The 18,612-nt window shown below is 46.9% G+C and overlaps 1 protein-coding gene across 1 annotated transcript in view; it reads left to right on the top strand.

The window, feature by feature from the left end:
• Positions 1-14,812, top strand: part of CXHXorf56 (chromosome X CXorf56 homolog) — a 59,652-nt gene extending 44,840 nt beyond the window's left edge. The window contains exons 8-9 of the transcript XR_004028651.1: positions 6,573-6,713; positions 14,576-14,812. The gene's annotated coding sequence lies outside the window, so the exon portion shown is untranslated. The remainder of the gene's footprint in view (positions 1-6,572; positions 6,714-14,575) is intronic.
• Positions 14,813-18,612: the final 3,800 nt, after the last annotated feature.

The raw sequence follows: 18,612 nt of genomic DNA, 5'->3' as shown, positions 1-18,612 counted from the left end.
CTCCAGCCTGGGCAACAAGAGCAAAACTCCATCTCAAAAAAACAAAAAAACCACACACAGACACGCACACACAAAATAACAACAACAAAAAAAAAACTTCTGCAAGGACATCTGCCCAGCAACTGCCTGTCCAGCCTCAGACTGGCATCACCCTTGTTGTTGATCTTTGTAGCCAAGGATAATCATTTCAAAAACAATTATATAATCCTCATTTTTCCTTTTTTTTTTTTTTTGAGATGGAGTTTCGCTCTTGTTGCCCAGGCTGGAGTGCAATGGCGTGACCTCAGCTCACTGCAACCTCTGCCTCCCAGGTTCAAGCGATTCTCCTGCCTCAGCCTCTCGAGTAGCTGAGATTACAGGCGTGCACCACCATGCCCGGCTAATTTTGTATTTTTAGTAGAGACAGGGTTTCTCCATGTTGGTCAGGCTGGTCTCGAACTCCTGACCTCACGTGATCTGCCCGCCTTGGCCTCCCAAAGTGTTGGGATTACAGGCGTGAGCCATCGTGCCTAGCCCATTTTTCATTTAAAAGCCTTTGTCTTCTTTTACCTCCCTGAATATGCACATAGTTTACTATGGCATTATTATTCCCATTGCAATGCCTTATTCCCGAATAAATGTCATTTTCTATTAGAGAGTCTCTTTCTGTTATTTAAGTTGACAGTACGTGTGTGTCTTTCTGAGATTAGGGGGTATAGGATTGGGGAACAGTAGTTGGAGCTCCTGGGATTAGTGCCTAGTGGTCAGGCAGGCTGGTAGAAAAGAGCTGTAAGATTATACTTGCTGGGAGTGTTCCACCCTTGGAGGCTGTGGGTATCTCCAGCTCTTTTCTAAAGTTGGGCCGGAAAGAGTACCGACTCCCCTCATATCTAGAGTGATTTTTTTTTTTTTTGAGACAGAGTCTCACTTTGTAGTCCAGGCTGGAGTGCAGTAGCATGATTTTTTTTTTTTATTATTATACTTTAAGTTCTAGGGTACATGTGCACAGCTTGCAGGTTTGTTACATATGTATACATAGTAAACTATGTTGGTGTGCTGCACCCATTAACTCGTCATTTACATTAGGTATATCTCCTAATGAGTAGCATGATTTTGACTCACTGCAACCTCTGCCTCCTGGGTTCAAGCGATTCTCCCGCCTCAGCCTCCCGAGTAGCTGGGATTACAGGGGTGCACCACCATGCCTGGCTAATTTTTGTATTTTTAATAGAGATGGAGTTTCGCCATGTTGGCCAGGCTGGTCTCGAACTCCTGGCCTCAAGTGATCCACCCATGTCGGCCTCCCAAAGTGCTGGAATTAAGGCGTGAGCCACCGCACCCGGCCCTAGAGTGATTTTAAGGTACATCTGGTTAATTCCTCCTAAAGAGTTTCCCTATAGGTCTTCCATCCTTTATGTCCTAAAATTTCTACAATTGGAGTCTCTTGGGCACCAAAGCCTTTGTTGAAATGTAAGTTCGGTGACAAATCTGTGCAGGGAGGCCGAATGAGGCCCCATCATGAATGTCGATTTTATTCTTGAACTGGACATTGCATTTTTTTTTCCCTAAGAACTGTATTGCTGGCCGGGCGTGGTGGCTTATGCCTGTAATCCCAGCACTTTGGGAGGCTGAGGCAGGCAGATCACCTGAGGAGTTCGTGACCAGCCCGGCCAACATGGTGAAACCCCGTCTCTACTAAAAATACAAAAGGTAGCTGGGTGTGGTGGCAGGCGCCTGTAATCCCGGCTTCTCGGAAGGCTGAGGCACAAGAATCACTTGAACTCAGGAGGTGGAGGTTGCAGTGAGCCGAGATTGCACCATTGCACTCCAGCCTGGGCGGCAAGAATGAAACTCCGTCTCAAAAAAACAAAACGAAAGAACCGTATTGCTACTGCTGCTATGAACATGGTTGTTGCTTGCTCACTTACTCTGGAATAACAAGCTGGTTTCGTGAGCAAGGCACAGTTGGTTACCTAGCCTACACTTTAGGCCTAGTGAATTGTCATTATAACTGCTCCCCCTCATGTGAGGGACCCTTTCTTCACAGAACAGTGAGACATTGTTTTTGAATGATCATCCACATAATTCCTGTATGGATTTTAAAAGCCGACTGTTTAATTGGACGGTGTACTTGTCTATTGTCACTCCAGTACCTGATGAATCACCTGTTCTATATTTCGTTATTATAGCAGTGTTTTTTTTCCTTGAAGCTTCAAATTTTGTTTTCCTTTGTGATTTTCTACATTTTGTATTTGCCTGCTAATTAGATTTAATCCTGATTTTTATTCATCTACTTGTAGACAAGTGTTTATCTTCTTTATTGTCAGGCCTGAAGTCGTTTTCTATAATATTTTAATATCCACACAGTTTTGTTTGCCACTAGCAAGACTGTCATCATTAGCATCAGCAACGATTGTTGTAGCGAAAATTATAATTATATACTGAAGGCCTTGAATTTAGGCCTGGTTCAAGAAGTAGTTTAGGTAAAAAGTTGCAGAATTTAGGAACACGGTCTCACAAAATATTCCTCTCTAAATAATATAGACATTTCCTCATAAAAACTAACAAAATCCATAAGAGGAGGGACAGATATCCAAGTGACCAAGAATGACAGAGCCTTGAAATCACGGCACTGTTTGGGCCTGCTAAAATGATTTTTTTAGTTTCAACTAAGAGCCTAATATCGCTTGGCAATCCTATTGTATGTCCCTGGTCAGCGCATCTTCAGTGTCCTGAAGCAGCCATTTCATCATCATTTCACTCTCCTGTAGCCCCCAGCCCCAGCTAGCCCCCTTTTCATCAGAAAGATTGGTTTCCATTTTCACCGAGCAAAATTCAAGCCAACAGCGTGAACTTCAGCCTCATACCAACTGGGCCGCAGATTCAACTCAAATGCAATAGCGCCCCCTTCCTCTCTATAGGAGACACTGCAATGTGCTTCCCTGATCTTCACAACAGAAAGACTCGGTGCCTAACAGTAGACAGCCCTCAGCTGGTGGACCCCTTTGGGGACAGCCTCAGCTGAAGAGACCCACTTTGCCCAAGGGCATGCCTCCTTCCCAGGGCAGCCTGTGTCCAATGAATGACTGATGTGGGGATATAAAGGCCTGGCCCCCTTGTCTCCACTCTTAGCTTCAGAGCTTCCCATAGGTCTGGCTGAGGCCTTTGTTGAATCTGCACTGCAGCCCAATGTCTCCTTTCTCCGATCCTGCTTCCATTCCTTCCTTTCCACGCGTGATGCTCCCAAGAGCACTCCCTAAGAAACCTCCTGCATGCTAATCTCCATCTCAGAGTCTTCTCAGCAAATCCAACCTGCACCACCCTCCCCCCTCCCCTAACTCCCTCCTCCTGCCCCAGGCTGACACCCATTTCCCCCATGTGTTCATTTCAATCCTCCTCACTTCCCCTTGGACTTTGCTCTATTACTTACCTTCTGTCTTTCCTGCAGGCTCAACCTTTCCCTGTTTCTCCATCTCTCCTCCTCAGCATGTAAATTTGAACTAATGCCTTCAACAAAAACCTCCTTTGACACAGAACCTACTTCTAGCTTTCATTCTTTCCTCCCCTTCACAGTCTAAGCTTCTTGAAGAAGCCCACTGTGGTCTTGCTTCGGTCTCCATCACTGCTGAAATGGTTCTCCTTTTTCAGCCCTGTCTTATTTGACTTCTATGTGAGTGTGGCTCCAATGGCCATCCCCTCTTCCCTTCATTTCTAGGACACTTGGCCCTCTCTCACTTTCTTTTCTTTCCTTCCTTCCTTCCTTCCTGCCTTCCTCCCTTCCTCCCCCCCTTTCCTCCTTATTTCTTTCATTCTTTCTTTCTTCCTTCTTTCCTTTCTTTCCTTCTTTCCTTCTTTCTTTCTTCCTTTCCTTTCCTCTCACTCTATTGTCCTGGCTGGAGTGCAGTGGCGCAATCTTGGCTCATTGCAGCCTCCGCCTCCAGGGTTCAAGTGCTTCTCCTGCCTCAGCCCCCTGAGTAGCTGGGACTACGTGTCCATCACCACACCTGGCTAATTTTTATATTTTTTGGTAGAGATGGGGTTTCACCATGTTGGCCAGGCTGGTCTCGAACTCCTGACCTCAAGTGATCCACCCGCCTGGGCCTCCCCAAGTGCTGGGATTACAGGCGTGAGCCACTGCATCTGGCCCTCTCCCACTTTATTTTTTTATTTTACTTTATTTATTTATTTATTTATTTGAGACAGGGTCTTGCTCTGTCTCCCAGGTTGGAGCGCAGAGGCTGGAGTGTAATGGTGTGATCATTGCCCACTACAGCCTCAAATTGCTGGCTTCAAGCAATCCTCCCCGCTCTGCCTCCCAATGCACTGGGATTACAGGTGTGAGCCACTGTGCCTACCCATGAAACACTTTTATATCCAAGTGACTATTAGACACCCCTACGTTCATGTCTTACAGGTATCTCAAACCCAGTGTATTCACAATGGCTGTTGTCTCCACTCCCTGCTTCAAACTGGGTCCTCCCTGTGTTCCCGGATTCAGTGAATGCTACTATGTATCTGGTTACTCAAGCGAGAAAACAGATTTCTCTCAGCACAATCTCTCTCCCTTATTACTTACTTCCCAACAACCAAAGTAATTTGGTGGCACGTGCCTGTAGTTCCAGCTACTCAGGAGGCTGAGGCAGGAGGATCTCTTGAGCCCAGGAGGCCAAGCCTGACCTGAGCAACATAGCAAGACTCCATCTCAAAAAAAAAATGTAATTTGGATCATGGCACTCTTCTGTTTAAGATGCCCCAGTGGCCCCCTATTGCCTTTATTTATTTATCTATCTATTTATTTATTTTTGAGACAGAGTCTCACTGTGTTGCCCAGGCTGGAGTGCAGTGGTGCGATCTCGGCTCACTGCAAACTCTGTCTCCTGGGTTCAAGCGATTCACATGCCTCAGCCACCTGAGTAGCTGGGACGACAGGAGCCTACCACCACGCCTGGCTAATTTTTGTAGAGAGGCGTTTCGCCATGTTGGCCAGGCTGCTCTCAAACTCCTGGCCTCAGACGATCCACTCACCTCAGCCTCCCAAAGTGCTGGGCTTACAGGCGTAAGCCACCGTGCCTGTGGCTGAACGATTTAATAAATGATGAAGTATTGAATAAAAACCCCTTCATTGGCCCCTCTCATGTGGCCCTTGCCTGCCTGGTTCCATCGTCCCTGCCCCATCTAGCACTTTATATTCTAGCACAACTGGGCTACTTGAAGTGCTTTGAACATGCTTCATTCTGTCATGTCTTGGGGCCTCCTTTGCACATGTTCTTCTCTCTGCAAAGCTGCCTTGTTCCTCCCTGGTTACTCTTCCCTCCCCCACCCCTTATTTAATCTTCCGGTGTCTTTACAAGTGTCCCCGACTCTCTGAGGTTGACTTAGGCCCTCGCACTTCCTCTCCTGTTTACAGACATCCACTGGACCTCTTGCAGCCTATCCAGTGCCTCTCTTTCTGTGTCTTTCTTTCTATGAGACTGAGTTCCTTGAAGGCAACAGTTTCATCCTGTAATCCCACGACCTGGCACGGGGTTTGGCGCTTGGTTGCCGCTCATTAAGTGCTTGTTGGATGAATGAGTCAATGAAGTGCAAGTAGACAGCAGGAGAAAAGGAAACAAGGTTTGAGGGGAGACAGGAGGCTCCTTGGTATCTGACAGACCCAGATTATCCCAAAATGCAATCTGCTGTGATTTCTTAATTTCTCTGCATTACGAAAGAAGCACAAAGGATCCAGAGCCTATGGAACCCTGCCTTGTGCCTGGGCCAGGCATATAAGACCCTTGCCCAACTGTGCAATGACGGTTCCTACCTGTGTCTATGGACTCTGTGGGTGTCTAAGAGGCAGGGCCACCCACCCAAACGTTTTGCTAACTGACTTATATGGAAAGAGGAGAATCCTGACAGTGAGAATCCTGACAATGCTCACTGCTTCTGCAACTGCTTGTATAATACAGTCACATCTGTCAACCCCACGTGCTGCAAAAAGATTCCAGGAATCCTGAGATGTTGCTGCTCTCAGCCTTTAGGGTAGCTGGGCTGGGCCTGGGGCAGCTCTAGCCACAAGAGGCCTCCTTCTTTGTGCAAGACAAATACCTTTTTCTGTGTGTGCTGCAGACTTAAAAAGGTTAATGAGCACTGTTGGATAATATCTAATCATTCTGGTCAGGTACTGCAATTTTGTGAGTGCCCACCTGGGACCTTGGCATCTTGAATTTACCCATATATTTCCCCGCAATTAAAGCCTTTTCTCGGCCGGGCACGGTGGCTCACACCTGTAATCCCAGCACTTTGGGAGGCCGAGGCGGGTGGATCACGAAGTCAGGAGTTTGAAACCAGCCTGACCAACATGGTGAATCCCCGTCTCCACTAAAAATACAAAAATCAGCCAGGCGTGGTGGCATGTGCCTGTAATCCCAGCTACTCAGGAGGCTGAGGCAGGAGAATCGCTTGAACCTGGGAGGCGGAGGTTGCGGTGAGCCAAGATTGTGCCACTGCACTCCAGCCTGGACGACAGAGCGAGACTCTGTCTCAAAAAAAAAAAGGTATTTTCTCATGTTTTCAAGTAGGACAGGGATCTTTGTTTATTCCCCATTGTACAGGTGAGGAAACCAAGGCGCAGCGAGGTCAAGAGACCAGCACACTCCAGCACTGTCAGAGACAAATCAAACTGAGGAGCTGGCTGAAGCCTGCACCCTCTGAGGCTGTCCAGCTGCAGTACATTTACACTCTGCCCACAAGAGGTCAGTAGGTTCCACAGGAGCAGAGCTGGCTACGGCCCGCACAATGAAAGGTGGAGCCATCCTCCCTGAGAGCAGCCCTGGTTACTGGCTGCACAGCAGCTACCTAGAAGGAAATCCTTCTACCACCAGGCTTTCCGAGAAGTCCTTCTTCCAGGGGTGGACCGGCGGTTGGGGCTGGCCAACGGTGTGTATCCTGGGAAGGCTGTGGGAGTTCCCAGGGGCAGCCGTTTTATTATATTGCAATCCTCAGGGTATGAGAAGCTATTTGTGGAGGGCGGTGTCTGTAGATGGGGCAGCTGGCGTGTTTCCGTCTGCCTGGAAAGCTGCAACCATCTCCACAGTAATAACTGGAACCAAAAATATCACAGGGCTGTGTCTGCTAGGCCAGAACGTTCCTGTCTGTCTGCTCTCTGGAGGCTGAGGGTGGGGGAGACTTAAAAAGCCATATATGGCCGGGCACTGTGGCTCACGCCTGTAATCCCAGCACTTTGGGAGGCTGAAGTGGGTGGATCACTTGAGGCCAGGAGTTTGAGACCAGCCTAGGCAACATGGTGGAACCCTGTCTCTACCAAAAAAGACAAAAATTAGCTGTGTGTGGTGATGCATGCCTGTAGTTCCAGCTACTGGGGAGGCTGAGGCACAAAAATCACTTGAACCCGGGAGGCAGAGGTTGCAGTGAGCAGAGATCGTGCCACTGCACTCCAGCCTGGGTGACAGAGCAAGACTCCATCTCAAAATAAAATAAAATAAAAAGATACATATAGATATATATATATAGCATCCCCAAGATTTAGAATCAGACAGACCTGGGTTTGAATCTTGATTTTTCTTCTTATTAACTGTGTCCTCAGGCAAGTGGCTTAACTTCTGTAGGCCTCAGTCTCCTCATTAATACAATGGGGAATAATAATACCTGCTTTTCTGGCTGTTCTGAGGATTTATTCACTCATTTGAAAGATAGCGGCATGCCTGTCCTACAGTTGTTACTAGGTTCAGGGGATAAAAGAGATTCAACGTCTGGCACATAGTAAGTGCTGAATTAATGATAACTTGTTTTTGAAGGTCATGCCACGAATTTGGACTCAAAACAGCAGGCAGTTGAAAGCATTCTGAAAAGAGAAGTAGTAAGAAAAAAACACTACTTTTTTTTTTTCTTTTTCAGGCAGGGTCTCACTGTTGCCCAGGCTGAGTGCAATAGCACAATCATGGCTCATTGCAGCTTCTACCTCTTGGGTTCAAGCAGTCCTCCTGCCTCAGCCTTCCAAAGTGCTGGGATTACAGGCGTGAGTCACCATGCCCAGCAGGAAAACACTGTTGAAGAGGCTTCACCCCTACCTGCAGTGTAGAGGCAGGATTGAAAAATGCCAGCCTTATCATTTTCATAGAATTGTTCTGAACATCATAAAATAGAGGCAGAGCAAGAGGCCTAAGACTAATAAATCGTCGGGAGTTGAACCCATATTGCAACTGGGGACAGGGACTGCTCCTAAAATCATAGGGCCATAGTCTGCCTCTCCCCTGGGAAGTAGCAAGGGGAAGGAAGGGCTGAGAAGAAGCCTTCTGTCTGCTCACTGGAAGCTGAGGGGCTTCATTTTGCCCATCACCTGGCCTGTCTTCAGGCAGTGGTTTCAGGATGTGGGAAGAAGGTGTGGGCGTGCATATGCAGCAGTGAGGATGTTTGAAGGATGTGAGAACACAAGAACATAAAATGCCACCCTGTGGCTGAGCCATGGATTCCTCTGACTCAGACAAGGTCATCATGGAACATGAAGACCCAAATGTCATCTTTGAGTCCTTTGGTAAACTATCAGGTGTGAGTTTATCCAAAGCTTTCAGAAATTGCAGTATTTCTTTTCAGCCTGCCTCACCAATTGGGATGTTTTCCACACGTTTTTGCTTCCATTTAAAGATAAGTTATTTTATTAAAAACATACCTCTCTGGAAGAGCTCTACAAGGAGAACTACAAAACGCTACTGAAAGAAATCATAGATGACACAAACAAATGGAAACACATTCTATGCTCATGGATAGGTAGAATCAATATTGTGAAAATGACCATACTGCCCAAAGCAATCTACAGATTCAATGCAATTTGTATCAAAATACCAACATCATTTTTCACAGAATCAGAAAAAATCCTAAAATTCATATGGAACTAAAAAAGAGCCAGAATAGCCAAAGCAATCCTAAGCAAAAAGAACAAATCTGGAGGTATCACATTACTGGACTTCAAATTATACTACAAGACTATAGTTACCAAAACAAAATAGTACTGATATAAAAGTAGTTACATTAACCGGTCACGGTGGCTCACATCTGTAATCCCAGCACTTTGGGAGGCCGAGGTTTGTGGATCACCTGAGGTCAGGAGTTCAAGACTAGGCTGGCCAACATGGTGAAACCTCATCTCTACTGAAAATACAAAAATTAGCCAGGCGTGGTGGTGCGTGCCTGTAATCCCAGCTACTCAGGAGGCTGAGGCAGGAGAATCACTTGAGCCTGGGAGGTGGAGATTGTGGTAGGTCAAGATCACGCCACTGCACTCCAGCCTGGGCGACAGGGAGAGACTCTGTCTCAAATAATAAAAATAAAATAAAATAAAATAAAAGTAGTTATATTAGACCAATGGAACAGAATAGAGAACCCAGAAATAAAGCCAAATACTTATAACCAACTGATATTTGACAAAGCATACAAAAACCTAAGTTGGGGAAAGGATACCCTATTCAATAAATGGTGCTGGGCAAACTGGCTAGCCCCATGTAGAAGAATGAAACTGTATCCCTATCTCTCACCTTATGCAAAAATCAACTTGAGATGGATCAAAGTCTTAAATCTAAGACCTGAAATCATAAAAATTCTAGAAGAAAACCTAGGAAAAACTCTTCTGGACATTCTTTGCCTAGGCAGGCAAAGAATTTATGACTAAGACCCCAAAAGCAAATGCCACAAAAACAAAAATAAATGAGACCTAATTAAACTAAAAAGCATCTTGCACAGCAAAAGAAAAAATCATCAGAGTAAACAGAACCCACAGAATGGAAGAAAATATTTGCAAACTATGCATCCAACAAAGGAGTAATATCCAGAATCTACAAGGAACTCAAACAAATCAGCAAGAAAACAAACAAATAATCCCATTAGAAAGGGGGCAAATGACATGAAGAGACATTTCTCAAAAGAAGATATACAAATGGCCAACACACACATAAACAATGCTCAACATCACTAATCATCAGGGAAATGCAAATTAAAACAATAATGAGATACCACCTTACCACAGCCAGAATGGCTATTATTATTATTATTATTGAGACAGAGTTTTGCTCTTGCCCTCCAGGCTGGAGTGCAGTGGCATGATCTCGGCTCACTGCAACCTCTGCCTCCCGGGTTCAAGCGATTCTCCTGAGGCTGAGGTGTGCGGATCACCTGAGGTCAGGACTTTGAGACCAGCCTGGCCAACATGGTGAAACCCTGTCTCTACTAATAATACAAAAATTAGCCAGGCGTGGTGGCAAGCACCTGTAATCCCAGCTACTTGGGAGGCTGAGGCAGGAGAATCACTTGAACCTGGGAGGCGGAGGTTGCAGTGAGTTGAGATCGAGCCATTGCACTCCAACCTGGGCGACAAGAGCAAAACTCCATCTCCAAACAAAAAAAGAAAAAGAAAAAGAAAAAGAAAAAGAATGAAATAATGTCTTTTGCAGCAACTTGGATGGAGCTGGAGGCTGTTATTCTAAGTGAAGTAACTCAGGAATGGAAAACCAAATACTGTATGTTCTCACTCAGAAGTGAGAGCTAAGCTATCAGTACACAAAGGCATATGGAGTGGTATGATGGACACTAGAGACTCAGAAAGGGGAGGGTGGGAGTGGGTGAAGGATAAAAAAACTGTAAAATGGATACAATGTACACTACTTGGGTGATGGGTGCACTAAAATCTCAGAATTCACCACTATATAATCCATCCATGTAACCAAAAACCACTTGTACGCCAAAAGCCATTGAAATAAAAAAATTAAAACAATAAAATGTGGAAAAAAATGAAAATAAAAACACACCTGTCCAAGCTAGGTGTGGTGATGCATGCCTATAGTCGTAGATACTCAGGAGGCTGAGGGCAGAGGATTATTTGAGCCCAGAAGTTCGAGGTCAACCTGGGTGACATAGCGAGACCCCATCTCTAAAAAATAAACCAATCAACAAACAACCCCTTCCCCACTTGCCACAAAACACACCTTTCCCAAAGAAAGTATATATACCAGAAGAAGTGATGCGCTTCTTCTGGTGTATAAGAATTCCTGGCCAGGCGTGGTGGCTCACGCCTGTAAATCTCAACACTCTGGGAGGCTGAGGTGGGCGGATCACGTGAGCCCAGGAGTTGGAGACCAGCCTGGCCAACATGGTGAAACTCCGTCTCTACTAAAAATACAAGAATTAGCCGGGTGTGATGGCGCACGCCTGTAGTCGCAGCTACTCTGGAGGCTGAGGCATGAGAATCGCTTGAACCTGGGAGGTGGAGGTTGCAGTGAGCTGAGATCTTGCCACTGCACTCCGGCCTGGGGAACATAGTGAGACTGTGACTCAGAAAAAAAAAAAAAGGATTCCTTCCAGGAGTCTGTTAGCAGTTGCCCTCAAGACCAGCAAAACTGGAGGGTGAGGGAACTCAGATTTTCTGGAATAGCCTTTTTTATGTCTTTTTCTACGTAAGCAGATTGAGGATCAGAAAGTTAAAGTGACTCGTCCGAGATCTACAGCTACTAAGTGGTTGATAGAACTGGAAAGCCTCCTAGGTTTCTAGTCAGGGAGACAGGTCTATGCTTTTTTCCCCAAACCAAATGACTTCCCATTTTGGATTTATTTTTCTAGACTTCCCTCATTGCTTTAACTCTCCTTACATCCTCCCATGACCTCTTTTAATTCTGTCCACACAGCCACAGTTGGCAGCTAGACCAAAGTGGTTTGGTTTGTCAGATCCAGGAACAAGGGGCAGAGGCATCTAGCTAGCCTGGGCCACCTTCTGGGGAACCAGCTAGGTTTTAATTCAATGCCAGTGTTCAGGAAGTAAAGCAGTGGCTCTTCCTGGCAGGCATCAAGGAGGCATGCTGGAACTAGAGTCCTTGCCGAGCTGGACTGAGAGGGAAGCAAGGAACCCGTTGAGAGGGCCGTTGCTAGACTGAGGAGTGCAGGCCTGGCTCTCCACTCAAGGCCATCCCTGGGTGATGTTAGAAGTCAGACCAAAGTTAGCTGACATAGAAGAGCCATTCATTTTTTTCAAGAAAAACTGATTGAGGCCGAGTGCAGTGGCTCACGCCTGTAATCCCAGCACTTCAGGAGGCTGAGGCGGGTGGATCACTTGCAGTCAGGAGTTTGAGACTAGCCTGGCCAACATGGTGAAACCCCGTCTCTACCAAAAATACAAAAATTAGCCGGGTGTGGTGGTGAGCACCTGTAGTCCCAGCTACTCAAGAGGCTGAGGCGGGAGGATTGTTGGAGCCTGGGAGGCAGAGGTTGCAGTGAGCTGAGATCGCACCATTGCACTCCAGCCTGGGTGACAGAGTGGGAGTCTGACTCAACAACAAAAACAAAATCTGTCCTGGCACGGTGGCTCACGCTTGTAATACCAGCACTTTGGGAGGCTGAGGTGGGCGGATCACATCAGCCCAGGAGTTGGAGACCAGCCTGGCCAACATGGCGAAACCCCATCTCTATCAAAAATACAAAATAATTAGCTTGGTGTGGTGGTGCATGCCTGTAATCCCAGTTACTCAGGAGGCTGAGGCAGGAGAATCGATTGAACCTGGGAGACAGAGGTTGCAGTGAGCCAAGATGGCGTCACTGCACTCCAGCCTGGGCAACAGAGTGAGACTGTTTCAAAAAAAAAAAAAAAAAAAACAGTAATGGGCTTTTGGCTGGGTGCAGTGCCTCACGCCTGTAATCCCAGCACTTTGGGAGGCCGAGGCAGGTGGATCACGAGGTCAGGAGTTCGAGACCAGCCTGGCCAACATAGTGAAACCCCTGTCTCTACTAAAAAATACAAAAGTTAGCTGGGCATGGTGGCGCATGCCTGTAACCCCAGCTACTCGGGAGGCTGAGGCAGGAGAATCGCTTCAACCCGGGAGGCAGAGGTTGTGGTGAGCTGAGATGAGGCCGCTGTACTCCAGCCTGGGCAACAGAGGGAGACTCCATCTCAAACAAAACAAAACAAAACAAAACACACCAAAAAAAAAAAAAAAACAAAACCAACTGATTGAGCTGACTAGGTGCCAAGGATACCACTATGAATGACAGAAATGAAGTTCCTACCTTCATGGAGTTTATGGCCTAGTGAGAGCAAAAAAAAAAAGTTTTTGTTTGCTTTGCTTTTTTAACACATAGATGTTTTCTAGCCATGTTGTCTGTCCTCCATCATGTTCTGGTCAGGGTTGGAGTACCTCTGGGACCTTTGAACCTTGTATTTCTGGTGTCAAAGTAGTTGTGAACCTTGGGCTTAACCAGTGGTGTGTTTGTAAATGTTTAACAACCAGCTCTCAGGGTGGGGTAAGGTATGTGTATGTTTGTGTGCATTTATGTACATAAGCTAATTAATTATAAATTTTACTGATGTAAAGGATATATAGTACACAAATTATCCATAACAATAAAATATACAATATTATTTATTGTAAATTCAATACAGCCAAGTGATTCTCACAGAATGCTTTCATTGATTGTTGCCCAACTCTTGTATCTGTGGTTGCACTTGATGAACAAATGTAGTTCTTTTTTTTTTCTGAGACAGAGTTTTGCTCTTGTTGCCCAGAGTGGAATGCAGTGGCATGATCTTGGCTCACTGCAACCTCCGCCTCCTGGATTCAAGTAATTCTCCTGCCTCAGCCTCCCGAGTAGCTGATATTACAGGTTGGCACCTAATCAACACTCAGTAAACATAGTAGATGCTCAATAAATATTAGTTGGATGAATGGATTAAATAAACATTTAATCTACTGTTACCCAGAACTTTACTATTATTATTATTATTATTATTTTGAGACAGAGTCTCACTCTGTCGCCCAGGCTGGAGTGCAGTAGCATGATCTCAGCTCACTGCAACCTCTGCCTTCCAGGTTCAAGCAATTCTCATGCCTCAGCCTCCCGAGTAGCTGGGATTACAGGGGTGCGCCACCATGCCCGGCTAATTTTTTGTATGTTTAGTAGAGACAAAGTTTCACCATGTTGGCCAGCCCAGTCTCGACTCCTGACCTCAAATGATCCACCCGCCTCGGCCTCCCAAAGTGCTGGGATTACAAGCATGAGCCACTGCGCCCAGCCGAACAAATGTAGTTCTGACATGAATGTTGGTTGATATATTCATTTAAGTGAGAAACAATGATGTCAGAACTGCATTCATTTGTCCACAATGTGAGTGATTTCTATTTTTTTTTTAAATGGAGTCTCACTCTCTTTGCCCACGCTGGAGTGCAGCAGTGTGATCTTGGCTCACTGCAACCTCCGCCTCCCGGGTTCAGGTGATTCTCGTGCCTCAGCGTCCTGAGTAGCTGGGATTACAGACGCATGGCACCATGCCTGGCTAATTTTTGTATTTTTAGTAGAGACAGGGTTTGGCCATGTTGGCCAGACTGGTCTTGAACTCCTGGCCTCAAGTGATCCGCCAGCCTCAGCCTCCCAAAGTGCTGGGATTACAGGTGTGAGCCACCGTGCCTGGCTGATTTCCTTGCTGAATAGGTTAGTGGTTTTCAAACTCTGGAAGACTATTTTCTCATTTTTTGGTATTATTCACAATCTAACAGCTATAGATATGGCACACCTTTGAGTTTTATCTGCATTATTAACATTGTTTCTATTGCTTTCTTTCCTCTAGATAGACAACAAAAGAATAGATCAAGCCTGATTTATAGCATTTGCTGATTTCTGAGTTGTAAGTGTTCCCACTATGGCTGATTTCAAGCAGTTAACTTCAATGTGATGTTGGGAAGAGACGCAATTGCACACTATTATACAGTATTTCAACTCTACAGATACTGTAGACATAAATCATCTGAAGAGCACAGGTAATAGTAAAATGAAGGCCGGGCATGGTGGCTCACGCCTGTAATCTCAGCACTTTGGGAGGCCGAGGCAGGCGGATCACCTGAGGTTGGGAGTTCGAGATCAGCCAGACCAACATGGAGAAACCCCGTCTCTACTAAAAATATAAAAAATTAGCTGGGCGTGGTGGCACATTCCTGTAATCCCAGCTACTTGGGAAGCTGAGGCAGGAGAATCGCTTGAACCCAGGAGGCAGAGGTTGCGGTGAGCTGAGATCGTGCCATTGCACTCCAGCCTGGCAACAAGAGCAAAACTCCATCTCAAAAAAAAAAAAAAAAAAAGTAAAATGATTAGGATATGATGAGTTTTGGGACATTGATTACCTTAGTTTTTAATATAATTTATTTAATTTTAATTTTATAGATTTTAAAATAAGTGCTATGCTTAATGACTGACCCACAAAACTTCTGAAAATATAACATCTGGCTCTCATGGGCCAGAGGGAGCCAGCTCCAGCGCATACCCGGGGCCAACTATATTTCCAAGTCCTGAATGACCCTCATCCCTACTCCCATGCCCCTTTGCCATTCATTCAGGACCCCATAGCCCACCGCCTTTGATAGGAGCTCCTGGATTCCAAAGCAAACCCTAGCTGGCACCAAAGCCTCACTGCCACCTTGAGTGAGAGTTCTGGGGACAGGTTGACAACAGCGGCTTTTCCATGGGTGGGTGGCCTCTTTTTGCCTGGGAAGGGGTGGAAGAGAGCCAGGGACACTTGCATTGACTCTGGAATGCACACCTGGCAAGCACACAAGTCTAAGAGGAAGAGAAAGATCGAGGTGTGAGTGCAGGGGAGCTCTGGCTCAGCCCTCTGTCAACTTGGCCCTGCTCCTGGCTGGGCTGAAATTGATTTCGGAAGGCTTTCCAGAAAGGCTGGTGATGCTGGAGACTGTGGACTGGGGGGCAGGGCAAACCTTTCTCTTCTGCCTCCAGGATGTTACCCAGAGCTCTGGAAGCTACTCCCAAGGGTGATCCAGTGTTTGCCCTTGAAGTCTACATTTTCAGCCCTATTTCCTTTTCAGCAGCAGAAGTGGCTGGCAGTGGGATTTGGGTCTGGGCCTCATGCTGACTGGCTTAGTCGGCTTTGGAATCTGACCCTCCCTGGTGGAGAAAGCTGGGCCAGCATTTGGGGTGGTCCTCAGCGTGCAGGCCCTATATGCTGTCTCCTTCGGGCCACACCCACTTGGCTTTGCTCCTCAGGTAACCCTTGGGAAACTTACCAGGTGAAACTGCTCTGATGCAGTTGGGGCAGTGTTGTGATGGGCTGCTCTGATGTCGTTGCATGAATGAAGGTTCTGTGTTTGCACCTAGGCTGGCAGCCCTCCAGGGGCACAGTCCTCAGCCCCACCCTAGCCAGCACTCAGTAGAAGGACCAGCCCTCAGAGACTGGCTGAATGAATTGATGAGTACAAGCCTGGCTGACATTCAAGATTTCTTCCTGGTGAAACAGAAGCACAGTGTGGAGTCCTGTGTGGAAGCTCTCATCTTGACGTCTTGTACAAAGAGTGTCCTTCATTATTGCTAACACTTGAGGGGTGGGGAACCTCACTAATCCCCCACTGCCCGACACGTACAAACACACAAAGGTTTCTACTAGCCGGATGTTCTGTAACCAGGAAGTTCAGATGCCATTTTTTTCTCCCAATCTATGAGAAAAGTCACCTTTGTCCCCACCCACATGCGCACTGCTACACGCTGTGCCTACCAAGGCTGGCAGAAGTGTGCTGGCTGGGAGCGATTTGCTCTTGGCATCAGCCTGAGAACATCCTGTGAGGCTGAGAGGGTGGTGCTGCCCTCCCTGCAACACAGGGATTGGGAATTGATCGGGGTGAGGGTGCACACACTAAGGACTCAATGCACTCTGAAAGGGGAGGGCTCCAACCTCAACAGAATTACAAGTGCTCCACTCCCTGCCATGCCCCCTGCATCCCAGCATTCACACACATCCTCCCGCAGATGCTGTCTGACACTATTCACAGGGGGTTGGAAAAAAGGGAAGGCCTGCCATAAAGTCTGCAAAGAGGTGTGACTATGGAGTTTCAGTAGGAAAAAAATCTCTGGGGGACCACAATTCCTATTGTCCTTATGGCTATGGATCATGGTTATGGCTATGGACAATTAGGGAAGTGATGTAAAAACCACTGTCCAAGAACACTCCCTGCATGTCCCCGAGGATGACACCTCCACACCCTTGTCAAATGTCCTGGGCTTAATGACCCTGTGAGTGCACCCAGCTTTGAAAGTTCTGGTGTTTGCATATATGTGTGTGTGTGTGTGTGTGTGTGTGTGCATGTGTGTGTGTGTGTCTGAAGGAGAGAGAGATAGTGAGAGAGAGAGAAAATTAATACTCTTGTTTCCAGACCAGACTTTGCTTCTGTGCTCGAAACACACACACTCCCATCCAGGTGCCTCCTGGACAGCCCCACTTACATGTCCTATAGGCAACTCAAATTGAATCTACCCAGCACAACTTGTCATCCTTTCCTTCCCCCTCAAACTCACAGTTTGTCCTGCCTGATGATCCCTTTCTCAATAAGTGGCACTGCCACTCACCTACCTGGCCAAGCAGGAAATCTGGGCACACCCTCGTCTCACACTCCCATAGGCCTAGTCATCAAGTCAGGCCTGTTCTAGCCTTCACGTTTTCACTTCAACAACCTCACTCTCCATGCACGGTCACTACTTCAGGTTAGGCCCCCATCTACGTGGAAGTGCAGCAACGCCTCCTGATGAGCTTTCCTGCCTCTAGTTCCCCTACTATCCCTACCCCACCCTCCAATCCATTCTCAACCCTCTCAACAAACCAGTCCCGAAGGAAGTGCCCAAGGCAGCAGGAAGCAGACCTGCCTGACAAGTCTTTTTCTCCAGGTTGTAGGTGCCTGATGTTCCCCCTTATTCCAGTAGTTTCTGGGGACAGCATTGCCATATTAGCTAGCTCACCACTCTAGGTTATCTGATTTACCCTACCAGCATTGGCAGAAAGGAAGGAATGTAAACTGAGAAGAAAGTTTTGAGGCTGGGCGCAGTGGCTCACGCCTGTAATCCCAGCACTTTGGGAGGCCAAAGTGGGCGGAATACCTGAGGTCAGGAGTTTGAGACCAGCCTGACCAACATGGTGAAACCCCGTCTCTACTAAAAATACAAAATTAGCCGGGCATTGTGGCACATGCCTGTAATCCCAGCTACTCAGGAGGCTGAGGCAGGAGAATTGCTTGAATCCGGGAGGTGGAGGTTGCAGTGAGCCGAGATTGCACCACTGCACTCCAGGCTGGGCAATAAGAGCAACACTCCGTCTCAAAAAAAAAAAAAAAAAGACTCCGTCTCAAAAGAAAAAAAAAAGTTTTGACACCAATGAGGAAGTCAGGGGAAGGCCCAGAGAAGAGTAATGCGCATGTCCATAGGACCAGAGAGGATTTGTGGGGAGTGGCTTCCTGAAAAGGTGTGGGCTGGGTTCTGAAGGGACAGCCCATGAGGAAGCCCGGCCCGGAAGAAGGCAAGGCCAGTGGAAGGGAGAGGTCTCAGCTTGCCAGCTCCTGCCACAACAGGTGACTGTGCTTCCCTCCCAAGGTCTTTCTGTGGGGAGAGCCAGCAAATAGCTCTCAGGGGGAGAGTTATGATCTCCCAGAATGTGGTGTCCAGGCTTCCTTCCAGGAGGGAGAAAGAAACTGGCAAGAGGAAATTTGGGGATGGGGTTGAAGAAGGGCTCCCATTCTCCCACTCAAGACCTATGACCTGAAAAGTTGACAGAGCCATGCATTTCTTCCTCTGGGTAGGCAGATCCTGATCCTCTTCAGAGTCTGAGGGAGGCTT

The sequence above is a fragment of the Nomascus leucogenys genome, chromosome X (genome assembly GCF_006542625.1).
Source record: "Nomascus leucogenys isolate Asia chromosome X, Asia_NLE_v1, whole genome shotgun sequence".
Classification (NCBI taxonomy): domain Eukaryota; kingdom Metazoa; phylum Chordata; class Mammalia; order Primates; family Hylobatidae; genus Nomascus; species Nomascus leucogenys.
The sequence above is the reverse complement of the archived record's forward strand: the minus strand, read 5'-3'. Positions and strand labels throughout refer to the sequence as shown.